Consider the following 13941-nt stretch of genomic DNA (forward strand, 5'->3'; position numbering starts at 1 on the left):
ATACGTTAGTCCAAATACCATATTCAAATGAAAAATTCAATCATTTTAAATATTCGCCAGTGAGTTTGCAATTATTTACTGTCAAAAGTTGGGTATTAATTTAGGCACTAATTCGATCAGCATTCCATTGATATGCATGCAAACCGCATATTACCGTGTGTGTGTGTGTGTGTGTGTGTGTATGAGTACATCAAAGAAAAAGTAAAGTATGAAATAACTGTTAAATGCAAATGTGGTCACCGAGCGGGTTTCGACAGAACACACACACACACGCATATCGGTGCTTAGGCAGCTGATCACCAATCAGAGCTGTCTGTCTGTCTGTCTTCTTTCACACCCTGTAAATGCATATGGAACAAAAAGAGACAGCTTCTAATAAATATAAGGAATATGTGCGAATATAACACTTTTCGGGTGCATGTGTAAGTTTGAGTGCTGCAGGGTATTTATTTGGACACACTCACAAATTTCACTTGTCTTTTTTGTAAAATAAATTTCATAAAATTTGCCGTTGCCGTTAGCAACAATTAAGTCAACAAACACAAATATTACTGCAGTGCTCTAATTTGTTTAACTGTTTTTGTTTGTTTGCTTTAATTTCCAACGTTGAGAATTCTCTCACACTCTGTGCAATCGTATTTTCATCGAGATTGTCAGTCTGCCTCAGATCTGGAGCAAACGATATCCACGACGCGCCGCGTCGTCGAGTTCTCTGATTTTACTTTTTTTCACTTTAATTTCACAACTTAATACACTAATTAAATGTCTCGAAACTGTGCATAGAACTTTTACTTCTGTTGCAATTAGGTCAGAGCGAAATGACCAGATGCTCGTGATCCTGACAGGGTTGCCAGACTGCAGTTGAATCGGTATGTGTTGAATTTGTCAAGCAATGCAAGTTTCATATTTCATCAAGTGATTAAACTGTTGATACTGAAATTTGGAATGTGGATTGGAATTATGCTATTAACGACAACAACATAAAACCGGTTAATGTGCAGCATAAGTATTTAGGCATAGATAAATAAATTGTCTAGACACTAAGTATAACGAGTATATATGTACATATGTGTGTATGTCTGTGTGCATGTGCTCTGTATGTCGTTCTATGCATGAAAGATTCAAGCTTGCTCAATCAGGCTGCGTGCGAACCTGTTGCGAGCCACAGATTGCATTCGAAATGGCTGCAAGCAGTGCAAGCGCAGTGAACGAAAGTGCTTCTGGCTCTGCTGGTGGCAAGTGGCTAGTGTCTAGTGGCTAGTGGCAAGAGGTAAGTGGCAAGTGGGCCAGCAGCTGCCAACTTGGCAACTAGCTTCCCTGCCAACTTGGCCAACTTGCTAAGTTTGCCAGTTGCCAACTGGTAATGTTCCCGTTACCGCGGACTAGTGATACTTATAACCCAAATTGATTTGTGTGTTGGCGCTAAAACTGGCTAACTGGGGCAATAGCGAGCTTTGGACCAATTCACCCAACTCCGAGTCGCAACAAAAACAGGTGCTTCCTGCTCTCGATCTCAATTGGTTCGCGATCACATATACTACACATTCAATTTCGATTTTGATGTATTCATTTTTTGTTCACATCTTATTGCAAAACATTTTCAACAACTTTAACAGCTTCGTTTTGAGCTTTTCTAATCGAGTGTCAATTAAAAGATATATATACTGCGAGTACAAGTTGCTGTTGTTGTTGTTGTTATTTTTGAACCGCACGTCCACACATTTCATTTAGCCGGCCTGTGGTCAGAACGGTAAGTACGTGACGTTGCCTCCACATTTGGGTCAAAATATTGGTCTTGGTTTTTAACTTGTTTGCGCAAAACTATTTCCTTTCATGATTTCGCAAGCGATTTGCCATGTGTACATTCGGAATTTCTATGTTCACCATAGATATCAATAGGTATGAATAAAGATCCTTTTGGGAGCAGATTATCATTGTTGATCGGTAATCGATCATCTCGAATGAAGAGAGTTACCAGATCGTTTTGCCTGACAATAGTTTGCAGATTCTCTGAGCGTTTAATAGTGGCATTCCTGAAACAAATTTAGATTTGGCAGCCTGACAGGAAAAAAAAGTGCGAAAACACAAAATGTCGTTAGAAGGTGCTAATACTACTTTAAGTCTCTTAAATAATTGTTTGCTTGCAATTCCACTTTGTATCTCAATCTTATTAAAACTTCTTTTTAGCTGCTTTTTCCTTATATGATACCTTATATAAAATACAGAAGAATGTAAAAAAAGTAAGCGATCGATTTTAAATCTAAATCAGTCTCAGAGCTGATTTATTTTATTTTGTTAGTGTAACTCTTGTTCCCTTGCTCTTTTTGAGCCCACCGCATCATTTGTAATCGAAATCTAGATCAAATCTAAATCACTTTCAGGAATCCAACTGTTATTGGACAATCTAAAATGTAACTAAAACAAATCCAACAATGCTAGACTTGTTTGAACTTTACTTAGGCTACACTTCACTTGATCTTTGATCGATCAATTTGAGTTTGCTTTGCAGAAGAAGTTCCTTTACAGGTTGACCGTGGGTCAACTTTGATTGCATATGAACGATCTCTTACTTTTGAATATTAAATATATCTGGGTATAATTTAACGTATAACATTGCAGTAATTACAACTCAATGCCATATAATTCTGAGTGAATTGCATTCCTGCAAACCTGAACATACCATACTTACTCGCACTCATAAGCTCGTATCTCTTAATTGAACATGGCACCATGGCACTTAGGCAAGCGCTAATTAGTGGCAGTCCGGTAGTTTTTTTTTTAATTGAACTGCTTTTAACTTGGCTAATATATGTATGTACGGCTGTGGTCCGTTAAAGGTGCAATAATCTATGCCACCGACAAACAGCCCAACAACACACAATCCCAACCCCAATCCACACACAACAACACAACACAACAACACAACTGTGGATAACAATTTTCTTTGATTGCCGACACGCAATACAAATGGCGCAAACAGTTTTTGGTACTTGCCAAATTTTGTGATTTTGTGTTTTTTTTATGTGTGTTATTTTGTTCAATTTCCAGTTGCTATTATCGGCTCTCCTTTTCTTATTGCTTTCATTTTCTTTTTCAATTTCAATCTGAAATTCGTTTTCATTCGGCAAGGTACACTCGCATTTCTGTATCTCCTATTACTCCTATTTCTGCTAACTGAGCGACCGTTGTAAACATTTTCAAATTACACGAAAATTACAACAGGCTGAAAACTGTTTTCGCTTATTCAGCTATATGTATAATTTTCCCATCACATAATTACAGTACATACTATACAGTCGGTACACTTGGCGGCAAAAAGACAATCAATGCTTTGTAAATTATAAAACATATTTCGAGGACGGAGGCTAAAACGCATGCCGTGCCTCATTTCGCTTTGCCGCGAAAAACAATAGCAACAATTTCATCATAACATAACAACAAACACAATCTGAGGAAAATAAAGTTCAATAGTTTCCGCATGAAAAGAAATTTGAGATTAATTTCATGATTGTATATGTTGCATAAATAATTAATAGTCTTTTCTTTATTAACTTGTTGTATTTTATTCTACCACCTTCCACGGACTTAAGTGAATTTGAAATAGTTATCGATAACTTGTTACACAACTTATCGTCGCAGGGCTGGCTGAATCCTAATAATTACAGGGCTGTCTCGTTTCTGTATTTCTCTTTCAAAGAGAAAGACTGGGAACTAGAACAAAAGCTGTGCACAGGAAGAAACGAATATGCATAGAAACAAAGAAGAGATTAGAGTGGAGAGTGGAGAGTGAAAGGTAAACCGGCAACAGTTTGTTAAGTGTTTAGTAACATGCACATAAATACTGTCTTTGAACAAGAAAAAGAAATCAGACACTTTCTTGTCCAGGTCAAATAATGTTATGACCAAGAAACAAGAGATCATTCATTTCCCTTTCACTTGATACACAAGCATTCATGTTCATTGTGTATACCCTATGATTTGTCTGAAGAGTCTGTCGCAACGGAAAACGGATAAGAAAGTAATTGTAACATTGAGCACAAGTCGAGCAAACTATACTACCCAAGTAAGTAAGTAAGTAGCTAAGAAGAAGTCATGTAAATAAGACAGATGTATAAATACATTTTACACACGCCAGCCAATTAAATAAAGAAATAAAATCCAAGTTTAGGTAGAGTGGAAAAAGCATCTAAAATTGTGAAATCTGCTAGGCTAAGTGGCAGACATCGACGGCAAGGCAACAGCAACAACATCTACAACAAGTAACAACCTCAACATCAACATGAAAATGAAATGAAATTAAATGCTCATAAAAAGGCAACGCAATGAGACCGTAACGATTTTCCCCTTCATCCGTCTTTGTTGTCGCTGTCGCTGTTGTTGTTGATGTGGATCGTCATCATCTGTCTGTCCGTCTGCCATTTTTTTGTTGTTCAATTCTAAGGCTGGGCCAAGAAGTAAAATGAAAATAAAATAAATTGACTGAAAACCTGAAATGAAACTCAATTCAATTCAACACTTTGAGGCTCGTCTAATCTGCGCACAGTGGTCCTTTTTATCATTTTAGCTCGGATTAATTCATTACTTTGTCAACGAAATTACCGATTTTTATGGGTTTTTTTTGGGTTTTCCCCAATCCTTGCAATATATGTTGGATCATTTATATAAATAAATAAATTTTATTTATTCAATATTAATTTTAATTGTTAATTTTTAATATAATTTTTAGTCTTTGCCGACTGCATTTAGTCGTGTATTAATAAATAAATAAATATGTTTAGGCAATTTCTCATATTAAAAACTTAATAGGATCTGTGGGAGACCAAAAACATCAGGCGAAAAATGTTGTAAAATCAAAGTCTAAAAGTTAAAGCAATGCATATAGGCATTATTCAAAAATGTTAAATTAATGCCTGCAATTTGGTCAAAAATGACCACGGTGCTGCGGCTTTGCAAGTTGCAACAAATCTGTGTCCGCTCGTGCGGCGCCAAATGCTAAAGCCAAGCATCGAGTCGACTCAACTTGAGTTGAATCGAGTTTGAACTTAACCCCAACCCCGAAATGTGAACAAATTATAGACACACACAAAAAACACACACACACATGTGTGTGCTTTAGATTCAGAGCGTACTCGTAACAATGAAAAATCAACATAATTCACATTATTTCTATTTATATATTAGACAAACACCTGCCAAACTCTAATTTCATGCATACAATTTAATTGGAGTAATTGTTAGTGAATTTGGGAATGTCAATACGCCCAAAAATAAAAACAAAGACCGTAGACTGTAGACTTTAGACCGTAAAGTCAAGTCGTTGGCACTGTGGGTAAACGTATTCAGATGCCTCAAATGCTTCTGGCATTTTCACATACTCGTAATTAATTGCAGCGTCTGTTGCATGCAACATTGCAACTGGCTGTGGCTGATGTTGTTGTTGTTATTATTGTTGCTGCTGTGACTGTTGCAGTCTTTAATTTCATTGTTTTTGCATCGTTGGCACGTTGCACGTTGCGGTGGCAGTTTCGATCGTGTCGCCGCTGTCTCCCTCTCTTTTCAGCTAATTGCCGGGCCATGCGTCGCCGTCGCCATTGTCTTTTTTTTTACTTCTCATTTTAGTTTTTCATGTATTTCATTTTCATTTTCTTTATTACTTTTTGGCTTCTTTTTTTTTGGGGGGGTCTTTTGATATTTTGGCGCAATTTTGTGCACGTGAATGGAACACCGGCCACCGGCACGGTACACTGCAGTTGCCAATTTCATACAACAATAACAACAACAGCCACAACAACAACAACAACTTGTACTGAAAACAATGAGTTGCATTTATGTACGAATTTGTTGTTGGCATCAACAATGCGGAAGACAAATGGCCATATTCCTAAAGGCATTTGGTCACTAAGTGAAAGGTATTCTCCTATAGACAAACACGCACATACTCACACATACTTATACTTATGCATAGGACTCAGCTAAACAAATTTCGACAAAAAGAAAAGGCAGTTGCAATCAGTTTGAATACCTTTAATTTACGCTTATAAAAAACGCATATAGAACTTTTACAATCGATAATTCATTTTCCAAAATCTTAACGATAACGATAAATTCCGATGTCAACACCGTTAAAATTGTCTTTTTCAACTTTTCATGAAGCAATGTCGTTTTTCAGCTATTTAATATCCAACGTTTTGTAATATTACGTGTATATTCAATAGACAGCAAACTAAGTTTGCTTAGTCTTTTCGGTATTCCTACAGATCATATTTTTGTTTTTAATACCCATTAGTTAACTGAGGGATATTTAAATCTGAAATTGATTTCTATATATTCCATACATCTAACATCAAATTTCGTTTCAAAGTTAGTTAACTAAACCCTATTGAAAAATTGGGTCCAAATCCTTGTTCTCCTGATGCTGACCCTATAATTTAGATTTTAATAAAAATATTTTGGGATTTTCAAAGTATTAGGCGATTTGAAGTTTTGAATTTTTAATTATACTTAATTCAATAATCGAATTGAAGAAAAAATTTACTTTTATGAATTAGTACACTTTAAATATAATAATTAATAAATTTTATTTTTCAATTAACAAGACTAGAAAAAAAAAGTGTAAAAAGTTGTGCGCTTTGATATTACACTGCCCTGATTGGTTTTAAAATCTATAAGTTAACTGTAATAAGATCACTAGCAACTTGTGAAGAAGACGTTGACGCTTATATTAACCAATAGCGTCTTCGTTAACATTAGTTGTTAGCCCTGAACTTGACTCGTAACATCGGTCGATGTCACACCCTGTGTGTGTGTAAATTGATTATGTATATATGCATTACAAAACACATATGTATGTGTTGAATTGACAATGAACATAATAATCCCAAAAGCTTAACACGCCAATGAATGAGCAAAGAAAGCTTCGCATCGGCTTCCCTGCTTGATGTTCAAAATTGTTCACGATGAGTTCATTCACAGTTTACCCGAAACGTCAAATAAATGACAACTCGGTTGACCATTGACTAATTTTGTAAATGCGGTTACAAATAAATGTGTGAATATGCAAATTGATTGTCATTAATCTTGTTTAATAAGCACCTAATTTATAGGCACCTTCTCACATATATTTACATATGTGTAACTTGTCATTCATCCTTATTTACATGGTATTTATTTATGCTCTTATCAGACACTTAAATTTAACATAAAAGTTCCAAACACATAAAAGCGAGAAAAGTTTATACGTTCGTTGTCTAAGTCTTTTGTATTGCCTGAGGTTTGATGTTTCATATTTTTCATGTGTGCTGAAGTGTAAAATTTAACTGCGGTTTCCCAGTTACGTTGCGCGTGCATTATGAATCTTTACGAGTATTGCAGTAATATATTTAGTTTATGGTGGCAATATATTTAAGTTTACTGTGGGCACTATATGTTAGTGCATATGACACACATATGCAAATTTTGTTGAATTTCTTGTGCGATTCAAAGTTTGGTCTTTTGTACAAAAATAAGTAAAAAAAAGACATTTTAAATACTAGAAACACACTACAATGCTATATCCATATACAATTGTAAAAAATAATTATGATTGAAGTTTTTTTTAAAAATATTTTACTACATCGAAATATGTCATCTGTGTAGTAAAATGTTTGTTCACACTTTGATCTTGCAATGAATTGCAAAAATTTACAAATTGCAATCGCTCTCTTCAAAGTCATATTCACCGTTTGCATAATAGATGTTTAGGAATTTGATTAATCTTGTAATGTTTATTATTTATCATTTCTTCCCTTTACACTGCCTCAACATTCCGATATCCACCTGACCACACCCTTCAAAAATGTACACTACATTTTGATGAATGTATTGGCACCCAGGTCGAGGTCACTTAATTGTTAGCACACACATATTATACTTCAAATACCCGGCGATCAAAAATCCTCCATTGCACAAAAGCGTTCAATCAGCTGTGGTTGTCGTTCAAATGAAACAGAAGGTCGTGGCTTTCAATTACCCTACTTGTGATAGTAGACATCGTTTACTGTTAAATATGATATAGCCCCTTCTAATCGCAATGGCAGGCCCACAATTTACAATTCGTCTTATATACTTGAATTGGCCCAACATGACCCAGTTTTCGTCTAGAATGTACAATTATTATGGATTTCGGACAAACTAAGGGCTTAAGGGGTATTGGGATTATAAGTTGGCATTCGGGAAGTATATTATAATGGACCTTATACTATAATAGATTACATTATAATTGGTCATACGTCAGTGGAAAGTTAGGCAGTTGCAATTCCAAAATTAAACAATGGCACAAGAGTCACACTCTGACAACAAAACAAAGCAAAAGCAACAACAGCAACAACAACAACAGCGACAACAACAACAGCGACATCAACCACATCAAAGAAATGATATAAAATGGCATATATATAATATTTCATAACACGAACTGGAGAGTCGTTAACTTTAGTTAAGGTAAATCCGCGGAGTTGAAATAACAATTGACTAAGCATTTGCTTCCAAGTTAGGATAGTCTGTTACATAAAGACACCATCGAATATTATGTATATACAGGCAATCAAGTAATTGCTTTGACAAACTACAAAATTTGCATATTTTATTTTGCAGAGTACAAGCTTTCCTTGGTATTATTTTTTAGTTAATTATAGTTGCTTATGATTCTTAAAACAAGGCTAAAACGGTTGTAAAAAATATATTATTTTTTAATTTTATTCTTCGAATAAACAATTACTTGACTAACTGTTAAAAAACTTAATAAACAATGAGGAAATATAATATTAACTATATATACATATTTGAATGTGTTCTAATCTTATTATTTGGCAATAAGTAAAAGCTATGAGGTAGGCGTGTTTTATTTTTTAAACTAAAAAAGGTGGGATTATAAATGACGCATACACTATTCAAAAGAAACAGAAAACCATAATAAAATGAATTAAAACAGAATTTGACTGCTACACTTTTTATGAGCGTTAAGTTTTTTGCAGCGGTAAAGTGAAAGTTCAGTTGGGCGCAAGAGGTTGAACAAGCCGCAAGCAGACGGAGGCGCCACCAACTCATTATGACCTTGCTGTCTGCAATCAAAAGTGCTGTCAAATGGACAAACAAAACAGTGTTACTATTTATACCAGTAAGAGTAACACTAACACTAACACTAGCAGTAATAATAATAATAATACTAGCCATAATAATAGTAATAGTAATAGTTATACTCTAGTATAGGCAGCAAAAACCAGTTAATAAGTAACAGTGTCGATGGTAATATTTATTGTGCAACAACCTGGCATTACGAACACAATTAAGTTACAACCTCAACCTATGCCGCCAATTGGCTGGAACGTGAGCGCATTTCTCATAAAGCAAGCCAACTGACCATAACCCCAACTTCCAGTCCCACTTCCAGTTATAGTTTCAGTCAATGTGACGAACCGACCACTCGAAAGTCCAATTCAATTCACATTACGGCTTAATCATCAAATTTGACTATGGACTTGAACTAAACGTGTCTTTATCAAACAAACTAAGCCTAATGAATACTTAACCCCTGGACGAGATAATTTCTGAGAAAAACGCCAAAAAATAAAAAATAAAATAGGAAAAAAATAGATTGATTGTCTAATTCACTTTCACTTCGCCAGTTTACAAATCTATTAAGATTTATGACCGTTCCACAAGCTTATGTATTGAGGTCCGGCTTGAATGTTTGAATGTTTGGCTTTGTTTGCGAACCCGTGCCGCTCACAAAACTAAGGCAACAGTCCGGGGCAGGGGCAGGGACAGGGACAGAGGCAGATACTGAAGTACAGACATACATTCGAATTTTTTAAATTCATACTACTTATGAAAATGAAATGTGAAACAGAAACAGAAACAGAAACATAAACACGCAGTACTTTCCACGCCCTGTCACTTGCAACACCAAAACAAAAAACCAAAAAACAACCGAAAAAATAATGACACAACGCTTTAGTATAAACAATAATTAATTTTAATGTGGCCAAATTAGAGCGTCAGCAACAAGACGACAAATGAAAAAGAGCCAATTAAAATTATAAATTAAACAAGTACTCAGATTGTATGGATGAATGCATAAACAACAACAAACAAATTGCACTCAACGATGCATAAGAAGACGATGCATCTCAACATAAGTATAAATATCAACAAGCCCGTTATTTATATATTTTTACGTATTCTTGCATGATTTATAAGCTATTCAAGTACGTATTTTAGGAAAGTGTCAAATTGCAGCTGCAATTATTTAATAAGTTTTTACGGTTTACATAAATTTGAGTTGAGTTTAAATTTAATCGCTTTGAAATTGCGATATTATGCCATATATTTAATAAGAATATAATAAAATTATAAGTTAATGCCAGCTATAATCATTAAAAAAAAGGTGTTGTAAGTCAAACCGACAATGCTTAACTGCCTTATAAACTGGGTAATAAATTGCAGCTCTTGTTCTCATGGTGAAATAAGAATAACTATTTTACTTCACCTTATTACTTTAGCTATGCACGGACTAAGCACAATCATGGTGAAATTGAATTGAATAAACAAGGTGACGTATTCAATCTGCCTCACATATTTATTTATTTTATCGAATTGACAGTAATTGTAAAATATTCAGTATTCAGTATTAGAAAAAATAAGAACTCAAGGCACAGTCAGTAATAAATGAACACGTTACATTGTTAATAATTCACCATGATCAAAAACAGGGCATAATAATTCCACCATGAACACAGGGTGTAATTGTATAATTTTTGCTCCTGCAGAAATTTTGTGTGTACAAAGATACAAATGTATCTGCAGAAACGTATAGGTATGTTGGCTACTACCAATGATTTAGTTGTGGGCAATTATCTAAAGTCGGTGTTGAGCTAATTAATTTATTGCCCCATTGCCTGAGCACTCTGTTTTAGTGTCGCTAATTATCCAACAGTTGAGTTTTCGGTTTCATTGTGAAAGTGAAGCAAAATCAGACTGAGATGGAGGCAGGCACAACCAGACAGACCGACAGACAGACCGACAGACAGACCGACAGACAGACCGACAGTTAGCCGCAATGGCGAGTGACTAAATGTGATTGCAAACGCGTGCAAATGCACACACACACTCACAGACTCACACACGCACACAGAGATACAATGTATGCATGTGCTGTTAGCCGTTTCTGTTGGTTATTGCCACCTGACAAACAAGCATCAGCAAGCAACAGCAAAATCAGCACAGCTGCAATAGCAAATCGTTAATCAATTTCAGGCAGGTTGCCAGTATATCCACAAGTGCATAAATAGAGATCGTTAATGCCACAAACTCATACAAACTCGTACAATATACTCGTATCTGCGAGCACTTGGCTCAGCATTTGGTCTTTATGCCCTTAATACTTTTCCTTTTTTTCGCTTCTTATTTTGCCAATGCACTTCACACTCTACAAAACTCTCTCCCACTACAGAGCGTGTCGAGTGAAATGATATAAAAACAAATGTTATTCATATGCACATGTATTTGGTAAGTACTTTTGTCGGTTCAAGTTGCTTGGCTACCCTTTCATTCCCCCCTCCCCCACTGCAGAGAGTGATCCCCTTTAGCCGGTCTTAGACTTTCCTCAGCTGCAATCCACAGCCAAGTTGCAGCTGTTTAAGCCGGTCAAAACAAGGCCTAAACACGTTTTCAGTTGAAGTGAAAATACAATTACCCCAATATCGTATTACATTCAATTCATTACTCAAAATAGAAATACCACCTATTTCTGGATAAATTATAAATAAGGGACTAAAAGTTATCTGTTAAGGACTTATACACTTTTCTTCACTGTTAATTTAAAAAAAATAATTAAGAGACTATAAAGAAATATGTGTTTCCGGAACAGTAGGTACCTAATTTTATGGCATCCAACGAGCACCAGTTTAAATTCATTTTTATGATATTAATTTACATACAAGTAATCGTATAATGGATTGTAAACTTGGGTGTTGCCACAGACATTCAAGTCAAGGTCGGAACAGCAATAGATTGGAAAACAAAAGTCCATTATTACAATAGAATAAAATTTTCGATTGGATGATTGGAATATCGAAGTAAAAATTCCATTGTATGAATCAATTATTATTTGACTTGCACTTTTCGTTATTCCGAATGTATTCACGAATATCGAATACCCGTACCCATACAAGAATATGCGCTGGCTTTCTTTCATCTTATGAGATTAACTTATGGACAGAGTAGAGCATATGAACATTGTCCAATTATGGATATATTTCTCTATATATTGTTTTACTCGGTTACACGTAAACAATGTAAATTTAACAAACTGCATGTAGGACAGGCAACAATTGTTGTTAACACACCCACGCTGGTAACAAACTGCCACATTTGGCCAATGCCAAGCCGACATAAAGCGACGGTACACTGAGCTCTCGGTACTTGGGCCGGAAAAGTCATTAAGAGCACATTTTGGACGGTAAAATGACCTTCCATTTAACAAAAAAATCTCACACCATTTCGGCACCAAAGTTCTATGTTAATGTTATTCGCACCATTCGCGAATTCTTCAAACGTTTATAATACAAATTTGGAAATAATCGTACTCGTTTTCTGTTCTTTACTTGCTACTTAATTCCGTTTCGGATACGGACTCGGTCTTAAAGCAGCCCGCCCAATTAACAACTGTCCATACAAGTGAATCGATTTAAATTGAATTAATCAATTTTGTGCTAGTCGCAACAATGACTTTAACTATTTCTGTACACTTGAGCTAAGAACGGTAGAACGGGTTTCCAAACGTAATACTAAATGAGCATCCGTTTAGATTATTCCACGATTTGTCGCCCAACTGTCATAATGAGGATATTACAACTATTCAAGTTGTCAAAGAATGTTTCTAAACAACACCCTATATCCGTCTCTAAACTAATCTGTGGCGAAAAAGTGTGCACCCATCTTAAATACTTTTCTTTTATGCCAAAATCCGATTGCACACTGAACTGTTATACTGTGTGGTGAAAAAGTGTGCTTAAATTCTAATTAACATTTTATTTGACAAATTCCCAATACATGAAATGATGAAAAGGTGTGTACACATCCTAATTAGCTCTTTTTTAGCCATTAGCCACAATAAATTAATACTATTTTATATGGATGTGGTTCCATGTCGCTCTTAATAGTTTAACCAATAACTTCTGTGCTTATAGATATTTGTATACCGCACATAAAGATTATCTCTTTAATGAATATTTTAAATGTTTAAATTTTAACGAATTGGCTTCCTCCAGATATTATCTATTATTTGGATTAATTTCAAGTCGTATATATGTATATGTGTGTGAGTGTGTGCGAATACACGTACAGTGACTCAGAGGTATGATATGAATCAGATCGTTATATTAACTTATAGGACAATAAGTACATGTTTGATTGTTTTATTTAAACTTGTAATGCATTTCAATTAATTGGCATGTATTATTCTAGCGAAAGTTGCATAGTCGAACAATTGATTTATCACTGAAAATGCGTTCCACGTACCTTGTGGCAAATGAAGTTCGTGTCCTCAATCTTTTGTTTGTGCCGTATGCAATTCTATTGAACTGATAGCATATTTGCATTTTGTGTGTGTGTGTGTGTATGAGAGTGTAAATGTTGATGTGTGGGTGGGTGCATGGGCGTGGGACTGTGACTAGCTGTGATTGTAACTGTAACTGTGGGCACGTCAGCAGCTGTGTTTGATTAAAAACTAAAGACAATGGGGATTATTTTGAAATTTCCCTTATATTAAACTCTTGCTGCTATTTTTGGTATAATAATGGCATTGCCCATCAAGTGGGGCTCCAAGTAACACTTAAGTGTAGTTTATCCAAATACAGTGATGGAAATTGCAATAGAGACGGCAAAACATTTTGTTTTTTTAAA

At 35.2% G+C, this 13941-nt stretch overlaps 1 protein-coding gene across 1 annotated transcript in view; it reads left to right on the forward strand.

Moving 5' to 3' along the window:
• LOC117784361 (laccase-5) overlaps positions 1-13941 on the forward strand; it is a 31501-nt gene that overhangs the window by 8340 nt on the left and 9220 nt on the right. The window lies entirely within an intron of this gene.

This window comes from Drosophila innubila, assembly GCF_004354385.1.
Source record: "Drosophila innubila isolate TH190305 chromosome 2R unlocalized genomic scaffold, UK_Dinn_1.0 1_C_2R, whole genome shotgun sequence".
Classification (NCBI taxonomy): Eukaryota; Metazoa; Arthropoda; class Insecta; order Diptera; family Drosophilidae; genus Drosophila; species Drosophila innubila.